A 19,249-nucleotide genomic window follows, 5' to 3' on the forward strand; every position below is an offset into this window, starting at 1 on the left:
TTCTTCCAGCCCAGCGTTTCTCATGATGTACTCTGCATATAAATTAAATAAGCAGGGTGACAATATACAGCCTTGATGTACTCCTTTTCCTATTTGGAACCAGTCTGTTGTTCCATGTCCAGTTCTAACTGTTGCTTCCTGACCTGCATATAGGTTTCTCAAGAGGCAGGTCAGATGGTCTGGTATTCCCATCTCTGGAAGAATTTTCCAGTTTATTGTGATCCACACAGTCGAAGGCTTTGGCATAGTCAAGAAAGCAGAAATAGATGTTTTACTGGAACTCTCTTGCTTTTTCCATGATCCAGCAGATGTTGAAGCCTAGCTTGAAGGATTTTGAGCATTACTTTGCTACCGTGTGAAATGAGCACAATTGTATGGTAGTTTGAGCATTCTTTGGTATTGCTTTTCTTTGGGATTAGAATGAAAACTGACATTTTCCAGTCCTGTGGCCACTGCTGAATTTTCCAAATTTGCTGGCATACTGAGTGCAGCACTTTCCCAGCATCGTCTTTTAGGGTTTGAAATAGCTCAGGTGAAATTCCATCACCTCCACTAGGTATGTTCATAGTAATGCCTCACACTATAGGATGTCTGGGTCTAGGTGAGTGACCACACCATCCTGATTATCGAGGTCATTAAGTCCTTTTTTATATCATTCTTTTGTGTATTCTTGCCACCTCTTCTTAATCTCTTCTGATTTCTGCCCTTTATCATGCTCATACTTGCTTAAAATGCTCCCTTGATATCTCCAATTTTCTTCTTCAAGAAAAAGATCTCTAGTCTTTCCTATTCTATTGTTTTCGCTGTTTGTATTGTTCATTTAAGAAGGCTTTCTTATCTCTCGTTGCTATTCTCTGGATCTCTGCATTCACTTGGATATATCTTTTCCTTTCTCCTTGCCTTTGGCTTCTCTTCTTTATTCAGCTATTTGTAAAGCCTACTCAGACAGCCACTTTGCCTTCTTGCATTTCTTTTTCTTTGGGATGGTTTTGGTTACTGCTTCCTGTACAATGTTATAAACTTATGTCCTTAGTTCTTCAGGCACTCTATCAGATCTAATCCCTTGAATCTATATTCATCACCTCTATTGTATATTCATAAGAGATTTGATTTACATCATACCTGAATGGCCTAGGTGCTTTTCCCTACTTTCTTCAATTTAAGTCTGAATTTTGCAATAAAGAGCTCATGATCTGAGCCTTGTCAGCTCCCGGTATTGTTTTTGCTGACTGTACAGAGCTTCTCCATCTTTGGCTGCAAAGAACATAATCAATCTGTTCTCGGTATTGACCATCTGGTGATGTCCATGTGTAGAGTTGTCTCTTGTGTTTTTGGAAGAGGGTGTTTGCTATGACCAGTGTGTTCTCTTGACAAAACTCTGTTAGCCTTTGCTCTGCTTCATTTTGTACTCCAAGGCCAAACTTACCTGTTTTCCAGGTTTTTCTTGACTTCCTACTTCTGCATTCCAGTCTCCTATGATGAAAAGGACATCTTAAGCAGAGGGTCTTGTAGGTCGTCATGGAAACTTTCCACTTCAGCTTCTTTGGCATTATTGGTTGGGTCGTACACTTGGATTACTGTGATGTTGAAAGGTTTGCCTTGAAAACAGATCATTCTGTCATTTTTGAGACTGCATGCAAAGACTGCATCTTGGACTCTTTTGTTAACTATAAGGGCTACTCCATTTCTTCTAAGGGATTCTTGTCCACAATAGCAGATATAATGGTCATCTGAATTAAATTCTCCCACTCCCATCCATTTTAGTTTACTGATTCCTAAGATGTTGATGTTCACTCTTGCCATCTCCTACTTGACCACATCCAATTTACCTTGATTCATGGACCTAATATTCCATGTTCCTATGCAATATTTTTCTTTACAGCGTCAGACTTTACTTTTACCACCAGACAACTGAGCATCATTTCCCAGCCTCTTCATTCTTTCTGGACCTACTTCTCCACTCTTCCCCAGTAACACACTGGATACCTTCTGACTGGGGGGCTCATCTTCCAGTGTCATCTTTTTGCCTTTTCATACTGTTCATGGGGTTCTCAAGGCAAAAATACTGGAGTGCTTTGCCATTCCCTCCTCCAGTGGACTACATTTTGTCAGAATTCTCCACTATGACCATCGGTCTTGGGTGGCCCTGCATGGCATGGCTTATAGCTTCATTGAGTCAAGCCCCTTCACCACAACAAGGCTGTGATCCATGAAGGGCTATATTGTGAGGATTTCATTATTATTTATCTACATGTGCTGCTAAATAGCTTACCAGTTTACAAAGCACATTCCTGAATGTTATCTCATTTGAGCAGGGAAGAACCAGAATGAGTAAAGATCTAAAAACAATGAAGATGAGAACTGACTGGGCAGCTTTGCAGTCAGAGTTTGGAAAGACTTTACCACTTGTTTGTTGCCATGAAATGATGGGCACCCCCTCCCCCAATAAAGCCCATGTACATGGTACTAAGTTGCTTCAGTTGTGTTCGACTCTTTGCGGCTCTGTGGACTGTAGCCCTCCAGGCTCCTCTGTCTGTGGGATTCTCCAGGCAAGAATACTGGAGTGGGTTGCCATGCCCTCCTCCAGCAGATCTTCCTGACCCAGGGATCAAACCTGCATCTTCTGTGACTCCTGCGTCGCAGAAGGATTCTTTTACCACAGAGCCGCTGGGGAAGCCCAATAAGGCCCATAGAAAAGATCAAAAGGACTCTTGGATTAGCCTGAAGAAAGCCAACAAACAAAGTCAGATTCGGACAGGAGAGAAAAAAACTAAAGGTAAAACCTAAGGGTGGGACCACATCAGGGTCAAAGGCAGTTGGATGCCTGGGGCCCTGCTTGCCTTTCCATTCCCTTTCAGATGAGTAGGGAAAGCCATAAAGCCCTGCCATCCTGGCAGTGTTATCTATTAACTTAGCTCACACCAGAGATTTTCCTCATTTCTGTGTAGCTCAGTTTACAATGTTGTCTGTACCTTAGAATCAGCTGGAAAGGTTTTTTAAAAATATAATACCCAGGTACTACCTCAAAGACTCAGATTCAGTTGTTCTTAGGTAGGGACTAAGCATTAAAAAAATCTCCCTGGGTGGACTTCCTTGGTGATCCGTTGGTTAAGAATCTGCGTGCCAGTGCAGGAGACACAGGTTTGATCCCTGCTCTGGGAAGATTCCACTTGTCAAGGGGCAGCTAGGCCCATGTACCACAACTACTGAAGCCCACATGCATAGAGCCCACACTTCACAAGAAAAACCACTGCAATGAGAAGCCCATGCACCGCAACTAGAGAGTAGCCTACAATCACCACAACTCGAGAAAGCCCACAAGCAGCAACAAAGACCCAGCACAGCTAAATATATACATGAGTGAAGTCACTCAGTTGTGTCCGACTCTTTACGACCCCACGGACTGTAGCCCACCAGGCTCCTCCCCCATGGGATTCTCCAAGCAAGAGTACTGGAGTGGGCTGCCATTTCCTTCTCCAGGGGATCTTCCCAACTCAGGGATCGAACCTGGGTCTCCTGCGTTCCAGGCAGACGCTTTAACCTCTGAGCCACCAGGGAAGCCCACATATATATATATACACACACACACACACACACACACACACACACACACACACACACACACACATAAACAACAACAATAAAAAATATCTCTGGGTGATTCTCCTGGGCAGCCAGAATTGAGAATCACTGATAACTTATCTAAGGCTGGACAGAAAATAAAATCAAATCACACATACCTAAAACTCATTCATTAATTCATTTCTTCACACAATCATAATTATTTTAATACTCAATAACTGAAAATAATAATAGTTTATATTTACTAAGTCTTAGATACATGTTAAGAACTTTGGTTCCATGTTAAGAGCTTCACATGTCATCAAAACTTCTTAACAATCCTAAAGTAGTTACTATTGTATTCCTCATTCTGTAAATGAGAAACAGAACTTTGGATCACACTGGGAATATGGCAGTGCTGGGACCCAGATCAACCAGGATCCAGAACCAGACTCTTAACCTTGTCCCACTTAGCCTCTGAAATGTCAATGGCTTTTAAAAACTCTTTGTTGACCTGCTACATTCAGAATAGTCTTCATTTTAAGATTATATTATGATGGAGGTAATTTCAATCCCTAGTTGTTATCCTATTACAACAATGTGATAAGTGGAGCTGGTTGGGGGTTTTTTAAGGGGTGGGGTGCCAGGACAGGTGCTCACTTGTATTCTTTACAGGCCTCTTCTAATAAGAGAATGCTACTGGCTTTAATCAGTGAGTTAAGTTTTAAATAAAAACAACCAAACTTAGGCCCTTGACACTTATGAAACATGCGTAATGTTTTCTTTATTTGTGCTATTCATCTTCCCTGTAGAAACTAAAATCAAGATTTAGTTTTTAAAATCAGTAAGCAGTGGGGGTTCATGATTCTTTCTCCTCTGATATGATCAAAGATGTTTACACAAAAACAAACACTCCCCTTGCCCTTTCATGCTCATATTTTTGTTGACAACAATGAGGGAAAAGTTAAAGACAACCAAATACAGTCATCTCTAAAAGAAGTCTTTTAAAAAGGGAAGGAGATGGAGATGGGTGTGGTGCTTTAATTCTTCTTTTTAAAGTATCAGTAGGCTTTATTATAGAAAGCTTGTTCTTTGTATTCACCATTCTAAAAATTCTTTGACATTTTTAGATTTTTATGAGGGTATGAAATGTTCTACCAAGATAAGAATTGTTGTAATATAAACTGTAATATAAACTCAATTAATATACTTTACATTTCAGATGTATTAGTGAATGAGTCATTCTCCATTCATTGTTTTCATAGCTTAACAACAATTTTTCTAAATTCCAAGAAATTCTGAGAAAAAGAAAACCTGTTTGAACAGAGCAGAGATATACATCTGCCAAGAATCTTTAATGCCCACGTGTGTCCCCAGATGGACACTGAATACAGAACTTAAAGTAGAAGCCGGGCAGCCTTTGTCTTTGGTTTGCCCATGATTCTGGGTTGACTAGGTGGTTTAGTAGGCCCTAGGATTCCTAGACTCCATGAGCTCACAGTAGAGTCTGGCCAACCAACATACATTCCCTCTTGTCTGTCTCCCGCCATCAGTTCTTACCAGTCCAGCTTCTTTATTTCCTTAGTCACAGGAACTCACTGTTCTATTTGCCCTTGAGTTTGGCAGGACCTGCCCCTCTATCACAGATGACAATTACCATATTCATTCATTTATCCATTTGTTTGCTCAGTCAACAAATATTTTAGAGCACCTACTATAAGATGTGCATTGTACTAGATCCTAGAAATACAGTAGTGGGCAGTCCTCATGAAATTTACATTCCAGAGACAGAGAAAGACAATAAGTAGGTAACAATTAAATAAACAATGTGATTTTAGATAGGGGTAAGTGCTTAGAGTGACTAGGAGGAAGCATGCTTATTTGGATAGAGAGGTCAGGAAGGGCCTCACTGAAAAGGTGATCTTTGAGCTGAGACCTGAATGACCAGAAAGAGTCCTGTGATGGGGCAGAATATCTCATGGGAGGAAACAGCAAGTGTAAAGGCCTGAGGGTGGGGAAAAGCCTGGCATATTCAAGGAACATGAAAAAAGCAAGTGTCTGAGGAGTGAAAAATGAGGAAAAGATAGAAAAGATAGTACTGCATAAGGTCAGAGGTGCAGGCAGGGGCCAAATCATGTAGGACCTTGTAGGTAATGGTAAAAAGTTTGGGTTGTCCTTTAAAAGCAATGCAAACCCCCTCAGACTATTAAGAAGTGAAGTGACCATGATCTGATTTGCATTTTTAAAAGGTCACTGGACTGCTATATTGAGAATGAAGTGTGGTTGCACAGCAAAGAAAACTGTAAAACAAAAAGACAACCCTCAGAATGGGAGAAAATATTTGCAAAGGAAGCAACCAACAAAGGAGTAATCTCCAAAATATACAAGCAGCTCATGCAGCTCAATATCAAAAAACAAACAACCCAAACAAAAAATGGGCAGAAGACCTAAACAGACATTTCTCCAAAGAAGACATACAGATGGCCAGCAAACACATGAGAAATGCTCAACATCACTAATTATTAGAGAAATCCAAAGCGAAACTACAGTGAGGTCTCACTTTACACTAGTCAGAATGGCCATCATCAAAAAACCTACGAACAATAAATTCCAGAGAGCGTGTAGGAAAAAGGGAACCCTCTTGCACTGTTGCTGGGAATGTAAATTGATACAGCCACTCTGGAAGACAGTATGGAGATCCCTTAAAAAACTAGGAATAAAACTACCATATGACCCAACAATCCCACTACTGGGCATATACCCTTAGAAAACCATAATTGAAAAAGATACATGTACCCCAATGTCACTGCAGCATTTACATGGAAGTAACCTAAGTGTCCATTGACAGATGTATAGATAAAGCAGCTGTGGTACATATATACAATGAAATATTACTCAGCCATAAAAAGGAACACATTTGAGTCAGTTCTAATGAGATGAATGAACCTAAAGCTTATTATACAGGGTGAAGTAAGTCAGAGAAAAACAAACATTGTATATTAACGCATATATATGGAATCTAGGAAGATGGTACTAATGAACATATTTGTAGGGCAGCAAAGGAGATGCAGACATAGAGAACAGACTTGTAGACATGGTGGGGAAGGAAAGAGTGAGGTGAATAGAACAGCATGAAAACATATACATTACCATATGTAAAATAGCCAGTGAGAATTTGCTGTATGGCTCAGGGAGCTCAAACAGGTGCTCTGTGACAACATAGAAGGGTGGGTGGGGTGGGAGGTGGGAAGGAGGTTCAAGAGGGAGAGGACATATGTATACCTATGATTGATTCATTTTAATGTATGGTAGAAACCAACAATGTTGTAAAGCAATTAATTAAAAAAAAAAAAACAACTCTGCTTATATTGCAGGGGGCAGGAGTTCAATTCCTGGTTAGGTAACTGAGATCCCCCATACCTTGCTGCAGGGTGTGGCCAAAAAAAAGGAAGTATAAGAGAACATGAGTGAATGCTTGTCATCATACATTAACTTATTCACATATTCAAAAGTATTTTTTGAGCAGTTAATTGCCAGACAGTATGCCAAGCACTGGGAAATCATGGCAAGCCGAACAACATTCCTCCCCTCAGGGAGCTTACAAGATAACTGGAGAGACAGAGAGGTATAGAAACTGTTATAAAGAGCTAAGTGCTGTGCTGGGAGTAATCTCCATTTGTTAAGGATACCCAGGGAATTCATTCATTCATTCGTTTAGTAAATATTTATGTGCCAAGCTCTTGGAATACAGTGATGAACTAAACAGACAACATATATACCTCCATGGTGTTTACAGATTAATGTCAGAAGCAGACATTAATTAAACACTCCCACAGATATATCATTACCCTCTGTGATATGAGCTATGAAAGAAAAGTAATGTGAGAATGTGTAAGAGAGGAGCTTGGATTAGTCTGGGAGGATGCGGGAGACCAAAGGATGAGCTGCAAGTAAAAAGGTAGGTAAAAAAGGAAAGGAAGACTGTCAATTGTGTCTCAATAAAACGGGGGGGGGGGGGGGAATAGGGTGACTTCCCTGGTGGTCTAGCAGCTAACACTCTGCACTCACCAAGCAGGGAACTCAGTTTCAATCTCTAGTCAGGGAACTGGATCCCACATGCCACAACTAACGGTTTGTATACCTCAACAAAGACGGTGCCTCAACTAAGACCTGGCACAGACAGATAACTAAGTTAAATAAATAAATATTTAAAAATAAGAGAAAAAAGAAAGGAAACAATGCTGGGCTGTTGGTGGTGAAGGGAGGGCATTCCAGAGCAAAGGAATAGTGTGTGCAAAGGCACAAGGGCTACAGAACATAGTAGATTCTGGAGGAAAGCAAGATGTTCTGTATGGCTGGGCTATAGATAAGAAGGGCACAGCGAGGTTAAAGAGAATAGAGAGGCAAGCAGGTTAGAATCATGCCATGCTAATAAATTCTTTTGACTGGTAAAGGATTTTAAGCAGGAGAATGATGAGGTCAGATGGATTATTAGAAACGTCTCTGGACACAGAGAAGAAAGCGAACTCTGCCCCCCATAACATGCCACACTTTCTAGAGCAGCAGATCCTACTGAATGTGGGCATTATGCCCTCAGTGAAATCCTCTTTGGGGTTTCCTGGCTTAAGTGAGGTCCAATTTAGCAAATGAAGTTGGCCACCTTATTACTACTTCTCCCCAGCATCCATAGCCTAGCTCAGAACCAATAGCAGTCGTGAATGCAGAAGACATCTGCCTGTTGTGCTGAGAAACAACCCATCAGTGCCTCCAAGACTGGGCACACGAGTTTCCTCTGCCTCATGAGCCATAATGGAGTACACAGGGCAAGGTCCCCTTAGATCTCAATGCCTTATTCTTTTCATTAATTTGCTTAAGGTGAGGAATGTGACCCCCTGACTGCTATAATTTGCCCTCAGCATTTTGCTCTTACCTGGAGCTCTCAGCCAAACATCTGGCTCTCTGGACCAAAGCACCTTTTACTTGGTGGTGAGCAATACCTTCTGACTACCCTGTCCATCAAGGGGTGTTTCAGTTTAGGGGGTAGGGAGAAGTTGTCCTATGTCTTCACTGAGGCTGAGGCTCAGGAGACTAGGGTAAGATTTCCAAAATGTGGCCTGGGCAGGTACTCCCTGCCTCAGGTGGCTTACCACTGTTATAGGACCAACAACTTAGCCTGCCTCCATGGCCTCTAGGGATCTGCCTCATCTACCAGCTGTTCCCTGCCTGGTGGGCTCTTTTCCCAAATCTCTCTATGGCAGTGCCTTCTTATCATTCAGGTCTCAGCTCAAAAGTCACTGCCTCAACTCAGACTCCCTGATCACTCACTCTAAGGTAACTGGATAGTCACTCTCTATCCCATCACCCCGCTGTATTTTCTTCATAGTACATGTCACCATCCAAAATTATTCATATTTGTCTACCTACTTATTATTTGTCTTCTCCCACAAGGATGTAGCCTGACATCTTGGACCTTGTCTGTCTTGTTCACTGGTTTATCCCCAGTACCTAGAGAAATGTCTGGCACATAGTAGGTGCTGAACGAATCAATGGTGTTAACTTATCTTTCCAACCTTATACCACTCAATTCCTACATTCATTCCCTGAGCTTTGGAAGGATGGAGGGTTATGGAGATCCTTAGATCTGCTTCACTAATCAAAGCCTCTAATTCCTTCATCCTGGAATAAGTTTCCTCTTCTCCTCACCACCTACCTTCCTACCCCCACAACTATTCTCTCTTTTCTTACACATTCTGAAATCCTCCCAGATATTCAAGCCTGGTACACACCTCTGTCAAGGTTTATCTTCCTGTATTGCAATGAGAAGTTTACCTGTCATCTACCCTACTTGCCCATATCTGTAAGCTCCTCAAGGAAGGCATCCATTCACCTCCTTATCCCTAGCACACAACACAATAACCAGCACATGATAGGTACTTCACTAATGTTTGCTGACTGATTAAGAAAAATGTGGTTCAGAGAAATATGGATTAGGAAACTGTGGTCATTTTTATGGCAGGAGTAGGATGGGTTGTTATAAAGCTAGACCCAACGCAGAGCGGCAATGGACCAAACCAGAAAATAACACCATATTAAATCCTGAAAACTAAGAACAAAAGGCTGAAGGTGTGGCCAGAAAGATGCTACTTCTAATTATCCATGTACTCCCAAAGTGAGAAAGAGCAGTGACTTTACAGGTGAGACGTACAGGAGCAGTCTCACTATCAACTCTGGCAAGATCAAGCAAAGAGGCCTGGGAGAAGTGCTAGCTTCTGAGCTAAAGTACTTCCCACTCCTCCAAGCATGTCCTCAAGCCTTATCTCACTAGGATCTAGGGGGAAGGAAAGTAGGTTTTATCCTATCAAAGAGGCTCAAAGAGCTGCCTGCCCAAGGAGACATCACCAAGAGTGAGTTGCTCTATAGCTGTGCTTTTATCCTGCTATTTGGGAACTCTTAACATGCTCATCCAAGGTTTAGCTGCTAAGCTTCTAGAAGTCCGTATAATTACTGCTTAAAATACAGAACAGTAAAATGTGTAATTAGATGCTTTTAATAAAGGCCTTTTGGGTGATGCTGATGCTGCTGAAGGTGATGGCAGGTTTGAGAATGATAATGTTGCAGAGGCTATCCTTGAGGACAAGGGCCAAGAGGGAACCCTTGTCTTAGAATGGAGAAACAGCCAATACCTCAGGCAAAGAGCTGATCATGATACAGCCCAGTAATTGTCTGAACTGAAGCTGGGGCAACAGTGACCACCTCAGGCCTTACTTCTGATCTGTTGTGTAATCCCACCAAGCCTCAATTTCTCCATCTCTAAATGGAGAGAGATTACCTCTTAGGTTGTTGGGAGGCTCTTTGGAAGTAACCAAATAAGTCGTTTATCAGCCTATACCACAGTAATTGCTTCGTGATAATACTAGTAAATACAAACAGCATTACTTTATGACTGGCAATGGTCTAATCACTTTACATATATTAGCTCATTTATATAATACCCTATAAGGTATGAACTAATATCATCACCCCTTTTATAGATAAACTAAGGTGCACGAAGATAAGCTGAGTAATTTGCCCATGGTCACAGAGCGAGAAAGTGCCAGAGCTAGGTGTTGAACCCAGGCAGTGAAGTCCAGAGGCATTACACAGTTGTGGTGGCCATGGTGGTCATGTGATGTGCTGTTCAGATTTCCTTTTGTGAAAACTCCTATAGTGAGCAGAGCTGACTGACTTCGAGATCTATCGCAGCATCCACACCAAGGCCATGCATCCTCTGGGCCACTCTCAACCTACGACTGAACCTAGCAGGGGTACTGGAGTTCAGTCATTTTTGCCCTATATGGGATTGCTATTTTTGTGTGTATGGTAAAATATACATAACATAAAGTTTATCATTTTAACCATTTTAAAGTGTACGTTAAGCGTATTCATATGGCTGTGCAACCATTACCTCCATTCATCTTCAGAACTTTTTCATCTTTCTATCCATACCAATTAAACATTAACTCCTCATTCCCCACTCCCACACCCCAAATGAAGCCCTTGGCAACCACCATTCTCCTTTCTATCAGTATGAATTTGACTACTCTAGGTCTCTCATGTATGTGGAATCCTACAGTGTTTTTCCTTTTGTGACTAGCTTATTTTGCTTAGCATAATGCCATCAGGATTCATGCATGTTGTCATGTGTTAGAATTCCTTTCCTTTAAGACTGAATAACATTGTTTTGTATATATGACATTTTGTTTATTATTTTTTAATTAATTAAAAAGTTTTATTTGACCATGCAAATTTCTTTCCTTTTTTTTTTTTTCCATTTTGTTTATTCTCTGATTGGATGGCCAACCTTTGCTCAGGACTGTCAGTGAGCCTGGCTGAGACTTTTTCAGAACTGCACTTCAGTCTGAAGCTCTTTCTACCCAAGTCTCCCTTATTGCCCATCTCCTTTTCCAGGTTGTTTAATCTGCATTGTAGTCGAAAGACTCTCATCATCTCCCCTAGCTCCCTCTCCCTTTATCCTTCACAGATGCTCCCCCATTAATCTCTTGCATGCCTAATCTCATCTTAATGTCTATTTCTCAGAGGACCATACTGTCACAACAGCTTCTTAATAAACATTATTTATCATTATCATTATTTCTTAGGAAGGTGAAGAGGCATATAAAGCAAATTTATAAAAATAATTTAGGACCGTTATATAGCATAACTGTGCATAGTAACTTCTTTTGGTATGTATATCTCATTGTAGAAAAGTTAGAAAACACACAAGTAAAAAGAAGAAAATTAAATTCACCCATTATTGTACTATCTTATATTGTTTTCAGCCATTAATGTCATTACTGTTTCATTTTGGGGTAGCTCTCTCTAGATGTTTATCTCTACATATGCAATATCAGTTTCTTTTTAAGCAAACTGGTTTCTTTCATAGAATGCATTGAGTGGAAATGACTATGGAATTTGGATTGTATAAAATAATTTAGGAATGCATTCATTTGTTCACTCATTTAACACATATTTATAGAACAGCTACCAAATATCAGGCCCTGCTCTAGGCACAAGGGATGTTAAGACAGACAGCTCTTGTCTGCAAAAAGCATACAGTTTAGCATAACCAAAGATGCTCTCTAGGTATTTACAATATGCTGCTGTATAGACACAGAGCAGGGCCACCCAGCCCAACTTCCCAACTTGCTTTCTTAGAGAGAAGGTGGTATCTCATTCAAGACTTGAGGGATGGCAAAGAATTAACCAGCCAGAAGACAAGAAATTTTAAGAGGCTCTGTAGGGCTAGAACCTAGGTAAAAGGGATCATGCATAGTAGATCTGGTTGCTTAAGGAGCAGCTGACTCTGTAAACAACTAACTGTGTGTGTGTTTGTGTGTGTGTGTGTGTGTGTGTGTGTGTGTGTGTGTGATTAGCAGCCACTCAGATTCAGCAAGGGATAAGGCCTCAACCAGTCGAAGAATCTTGGGCAGACATTCTCAGTGGAGGTGGCAGAGACCCAGGAACCCACTAGAGGAGAGTAGCTAACTGATCCCCAACTTATTGGAAATACTGGCCAAGCATTCACCTCTCCAAGGGCAAGGATGGCAGCTACTCCCCCTCTGTGGAGTCTTTAGGCCCAGGACAAAGACAAGTAACAGGATTCTTAATTGTAACTAGTGCCCAGGGATCATTGTTTCTCAGCCTATAGAGGTCTCAGGCTAAAGAATCATACTCCGGACAATTCTGGCATCAGCATGAAGTAGAGACTCCAGGGTCTTGGAAGTAATGCAGAAAAAATACGAAAGCCTAGCCTTTCTCTGAGAAGATCTGAATTATTTATCAACAGCAGTAGCAACACTGCCCCTCACAGAATTTCCAAGAGATGTTAACGATCAGCAGAAAGTGAGTATTGTTTCAAGAATTATTTTGCTATAAACTTTTTTTTTTTTTTGGTTGGCAGAAGCTGACATCTTATTTTCTGCATCCTATGTTATTGTTGGCCAAGTTCTATTTTAGCATATGACCACAAATGAAATTATTCAATGAGATAATATAAAAAAGTCTCAATGTGTACTGAAAGGCACCATCATCCCATTAAATATGAATATAACTTGGGTTTTTGAGGAAGAAAGTGGTAGACAACCATGCTTTGGTATTTTTAGGTACGTAGGTAAGGTAGGCACCCACACATGTCACCACATCCCTCTGAATGATAGAGACAGCTCCTCACTTCTCCTGGACCAGGGAGGGATGGGCTGAGGTGACCTGGCAGTTCTTCCTCAGTGTCACCTTCCTTGAACATCAGCAAGCTCCCCATTCCACTTGTAAATTCCATGCTTAGCAAAGCAGCTGCCTGCAAGTGGCCTAGGGAATGAACGCCCATCTCTGTGGTCAGGGAGGCCTTGGCATTTAGATGGACAGGAACATGCCCAGACCTGGCAGCTGGACCCTCTAAGACAGGCAACCACAAAGATCAGTACTGGTCAGGGGTCTGATGTCTTTCCGATACAAGAAATGTCATCACCTCCCTCAGGGACAGGCCTGGGTGGGGGTTGTCACTGGGTGGGTGAACACCCACTGGTCTCAGCCAATTTGGCAGCCAGGGTAAAAATAACACCAGGAGCATCATTTTCCAAAATTAAGGGTGATGCTATAGCAAATGTATGCAGATGTATACAGACACAGATGGGAACAAGTGTATTTAATTGTAAATGAGTCAGAACGGAGCAAATGAGATTTCCCTTATATTTGGGTTCCAAAAATTACAGAGAAAATGTGCCTGAGGCAGAAACAAACCAAAAAAACCACCAGAATAAAGCGGTGGGGAGAGGAGGGTAGATTATTGATTCAGAAGCCACATGGGAGGAAACCTTTGGCATCCAGAAGGGTTGGCTTTGGTTTTCCCTGGGGTTTATGGAAGCGTCCTGGCTCCCAGAGACCCTAAAGTGACAAAGTTGGCTGGACTCATGGTGCTCCGGTCTAATCTGGCGCATAGATGCCAAAGAAAGTGGGGAAAGGAAGGGAGGGCTGTAATGGGCTGTCCTCAGGAAGGGAGCCAAAGGTCAGCTTTTGTGACCTCAGGAAAACAAGCTTAGGTGGAGAAAAGAGACAGGGAGAAAAAACATCTCTGCCTAGCTCCACGTGGCTAAAGAAAGAGGAATGACTACAGAATACTTCTTGTTTGGAAAGTACCATTTCACTCCAACAGCTTTAAGGAAGGCGCCGAGTAGAGTGCCTGGCTCTTGGCAGATGTTCAGTAAATACTAGAAGAAGGAAAGGAAAGGAAAGGGAAAACGTGGAAAGAAGGAAGAATATATCATCTTGCAAGTCCCTCCCATTCAGCGGATGGAGGCAGTGCTGGAGTGACGAACTGAGGAAGCAAAAAGGCAGACTGCCCAAGTGAAGGAGACATGCTGCTCTAGGGGAGAATGGATACATGCACATGTATGGCTGAGTCCCTTCCCCGTGCACCTGAAACTACCGCAACATTGTTAATTGGCCATACCCCAGTACAAAATTAGAAGTTTTAAAAGTGAATAAATAAAGGAACATGCTGCAACAGACACAGCTGTGTCCTCTTTTGGGGTTCAGGGGGATGTAGGAGAGGGGCTGGAAAGTGAGGCACACTGATCCTGGCAGGCCTCCTACCCCTGAAAGCTCATGCCCTCCACAGGCAGTAGTCTGGAATTCATATCTACCCCTGTGCCTGAACTGTGGTAACCTGTACCTCAGAGGACAGAAAAGACTGGTTTCAGCATAGCCAGAGAGCTGTCCTTAAGGGCAGCAGCCTGACACACAAGTTGAAAGCTTTGTGCATCTCGGCCACCTCTGAGTGCAGCACCTCTGGTCGCGAGTAGATGAATGTGTGAATGGAAGCATAAGTGAATGAATGAACACAACAAAGACTCTTCCCACCCCAAAATGGTCTCATTCCGTGGCTTGAACTCTTTACCACTCCCTTCCCAGCCTTGTTTCCTGTGTCCTAATGAATCTCTACAAACCCAGCCTTTTCACTGTGGGCCAGGCCCCTGCCTGCTGCAGAATTCCAGGAAAGCACGAAGCACAAAGGCTCCTCTCCAGGGAAAGGGCAAAGGGAGCTTTCATCCCCAGTCACCCTGCATTCTTTGTCAGTTTTGCAGTCTTTGCATTCTCTCCCTAGAACACCCAGAGGGCTAGGTTGGCCTTCTAGACATTTGACCTAAGTCGCCACCCCCCCCCCACCACTCCCCTAACCCCTCTCTTGCCTCTGCTCCACCCCCAAGATTTTAGCCTTGAAGAAAGCCAATACTGTGTATCTAGTGATCTGCAGTTAGCTCCAGGGAGGGTTCTGAGTGTTACAATCCAGAACAGTATATGGCTCAGCTCTGCAGGTCCTTTGAGCCACCCCTCCCAGTTACCAGCAGACACAGAAGCAAAAGAGGAAACTGAAGAAATGCCACACAGTGTCACACAGTACAGCTGTGAGCAGCCCAGCACAGTCACTGCAGCTTCAGTCTGCCACATGCCAGCCTGGCAGAAAGGTTCCTTAAAATGAAGTCAAGGAGCGTTGAAGAACCGCTTTAAGCGGAGGCCTGTGTCTGCTATTCACAGGCTGTTTCAACGCTAGCTTCTTACAAAAGTTCAGTGCCCAAACTCTGGTTCCTTTCTGTAACCTGCCTCCTCTTGCCCTGCCCTTGCCTTTTATGCCAGACTCTGCATCAGGTGTCCTACTTTATAGACTTTCCACCTCCCTCTGTCTTCCTCTTCCTCCTTCTTCTTCCCCTCTTCCTCCCTTCTTCCATTTGCTCAATACTACCATTTATGACGCTCTTTTAGGTAAGATGAGTTCAGTGGCATATGTGACAGAGCAGGGACTGAGGAACATACCAAATTAGGGAATTAGAAGGCAGGTTTTAAAAAGATGGAGAAAGAGAGATTGCTGGAGAAAAGATACATTATTAGTATAATAACTACCAGAGCTAGACCATAAGAGGGAAAAGCATCTTGCAGATGCTTCAACCTGACTTTGAACTTTGGGAAAGCAGACCCTGTCTTGCATCTCCTCCAAGCAAGACCTAAAGACTTAACATCTCTGCCTGTGTTTTCTGAAACATCTTGTTTTAGATTCCCACAAAACTCACCCTGAAACAGGGATTCAGGTGCAAACTGTTTATTTGGGAGGTGGTTCCAAGAAACACTGGTTGGGAAGTGAGGAAGTGAGACAAAGAAGGAAAGGAAACCACTAAAGGGTGTGTTATAAAGTTACGTGGACCACTGGAACTCAGATGTGCTGAAGATAACGTGAAGGTGCCGCAGGGCTACCCGCTGAGGGATGAGGAAGCCGGGCTACATGCACACTCCCATTACTGGCTGACAGAAGTGCTCAGAGCTGAGCCGTTAACTCCCTGCGCTCCCTGCTTTCCCTGTGCCTAGGCCAAGTGTGCTCCTTTGGCCAGAACAAAGCCTTCAGGCAAAGTCCCCTGTGTTTGCAACAAGCAGCCTCTGGTGTGTAGAGGTGAGTACTGAGAGGATTTGAGCAGGGCCAGCAACATTCCACTCCAGTACTATTGCCTGGAAAATCCCATGGACAGAGGAGCTGGGTAGGCTACAGTCTATGGGGTCGCAAAGAGTCGGACACGACTGAGCAACTTCACTTCACAGCAACATTTGCTTCCCTGGTGGCTCAGTGGTAGAGAATCCACCAGCCAATGCAAGTGACACGGGTTCAGTCCCTGGGTCAAGAAGATCCCCTGGAGAAGGAAATGGCAGCCCACTCCAGTAATCCTGCCTGGAAAATCCCATGGATAGAAGAGTCTGGCAGGCTATAGTCCATGGGGTCTCAAGAGTCGAACACAACTGAAGCGGCTAAACAACAACAGCGACATTTGATACAAACTGCTGTAGCCTTCCAATCAACACCCTTTAACTTGAGCCACTTTGAGTTGGCTTCTATCCCTTGAAACTAAACAGCCCCTCACAAAGCTATCCCCCCTCTCCCTTATCATCCCTAGTAGCTAGCTATGGCAGCATGAAACCCCTCACTCTTCCTCTTTTCTCTTGTCTCTATGGCCTTAAAAGGTCCCTCTTCTCTACCTCAAAATATTTTTGAACCTCAACCCATGTTTATTTTCTATGCTCCTTTCTTCGAATATTTCCCTTCCACCTGAGCTTCTGCATGCATCCACGTATGTGCCTATGAGCGTGCACACAGACATACACAGACACACACATACACACCTCTTGCTTCCTCCAAGACTTTGTTCTATTATCAGTTACCCTCCTTAACAGAGGAGCAGGAATACTAAAGAGAGTATTCCAGGCAGCAGAAGCCATAAGAGTCTGTTCATAAATCAGGCCTAAGGGTGCCCCTCCCAGTGGCTTCCCATCACCCAGGATACAAAATTCCTGAGCCTGGATTTCAATGCTTTAATCCAATTTACCATTCTTTACCTAATCTACTTCTGTATTTTCCTATGCATCTCATTAATCAACAAACATCAAGGGACTTCCCTGGTGGTCCAATGGCTAAGACACTGACCTCCCAATATAGAGGGCCCAAGTTCAATCCCTGATCAGGGAGCCAGATTCACATGCTGCAACTAAGAGTTTTCATGCTGCAACTAAATACTCTGCATGCTGCAAGGAAGATCAAAGATCGAGTATACCAAAATTCTAAGTCCTGGTACAGACAAATAAATTTTTTTTTTTTTAAATCAAGGGCTTTCTACATAACAAGCATGGGCCAAGCACCAGAGAAGAGCCAAGATAGACACAGTTCCGCAGTTTCTTTCCTCACAGAGTTTACAGCCTTTTAGGGGTGCAGAAGGGAGAGACAGAATGGAGATCATAGGAAGACTTCCCTTTTTTGATCCAAAAAACATTCTGGGAGGAGCCCAGATCCAACCGCCTTCCTGGTCTCTGTGCCTCTCCCATCTGTATTCAGCCTCCAATAAATGCTGTCTGCTGGTAGTCACACCTGGTGTGGCTCCTTTCCACACTGTGCCAGAGTCAGTCTATGTGACCAGTAGAATATGACAGAAGTAATGTGAGAGTTGGACTGTGAAGAAAGCTGAGCACCGAAGAATTGCTGCTTTTGAACTGTGGTGTTGGAGAAGACTCTTGAGAGTCCCTTGGACTGCAAGGAGATCCAACTAGTTCATCCTAAAGGAGATCAGTCCTGGGTGTTTATTGGAAGGACTGATGCTGAAGCTGAAACTCCAATACTTTGGGCACCTCATGCGAAGAGTTGACTCATTGGAAAAGACCCTGATGCAGGGAGGGACTGGGGGCAGGAGGAGAAGGGGACAACAGGATGAGATGGCTGGATGGCATCACCGACTCGATGGACATGAGTTTAGGTAAACTCCGGGAGTTGGTGATGGACAGGGAGGCCTGGTGTGCTGTGATTCATGGGGTCGCAAAGAGTCGGGCACAACTGAATGATTAAACTGAACTGAATGGTACATCACTACTGAGATTAGGTTATAAAAGACACTGCAGCTTCTGTCTTGGGCTTTTCTCTCTCACATCATTTTCTCTCAGATTCCATTGCCATTTCATAAGCATCTCTGGAGACAATGAGACCCAGCAAACAGCCATAACAGTGACTCATCTTAGAAATAGATCCTCCAGCCTCAGTCAAGCCTTCAGATGACTGCAGTCCTAGGCTATGCAATCTCCTGAGAGACCCTGAGCTAGAACCATTTTGCTAAACTGTTCCCCAATTTCCATCCCTCAGAAACTATGGGAGATAATAAATGTTTAAAGCTACTACATTGCGGGGAGGGGGTACTTTGTTACACAGCAATAGGTTAATATACTGCCTTAATATACCACCTTCCCTTGATATCCAAGGCCTTTCTGCTTGTCCCACATCGTACTCATTGTCCGTCTGCTCACCAGAATCTCTTGCTGGGCCTGGTAGAAGGCATCACAACATGATTCCCAAGATGCTTTCAAAGCTTCAGAGTTGGCTGAAACTCTGCCCACTTTACTTTCCCTTAGCAGTTTTTCCCCTTAATTTATGTTCCCTTATATACAATTCAAAGGAAAAAAAGAAGCAGTAAGTTCCTGACTCGTGTATACTTAACTTTTTCCCCATAGCCTTGAGAAAGGGCTTTTGGTGTGAGAGAGGTCTATCTTTGAGCCCCTTAGAGCTTCTACTCTCAAATAATGTTTGTTGGCTGGTGGGATGGATGAGAGTATGTGAGTGGGTAAGAAGGTATGTGGA

At 43.1% G+C, this 19,249-nt stretch overlaps 1 non-coding gene across 1 annotated transcript; it reads right to left on the bottom strand.

Moving 5' to 3' along the window:
- TRNAS-GGA lies at positions 3,487-3,558 on the bottom strand. The gene has a single exon. It is a non-coding gene; the product is annotated as a tRNA-Ser (tRNA).

This window comes from Capra hircus, chromosome 7 (genome assembly GCF_001704415.2).
Source record: "Capra hircus breed San Clemente chromosome 7, ASM170441v1, whole genome shotgun sequence".
NCBI lineage: Eukaryota > Metazoa > Chordata > Mammalia > Artiodactyla > Bovidae > Capra > Capra hircus.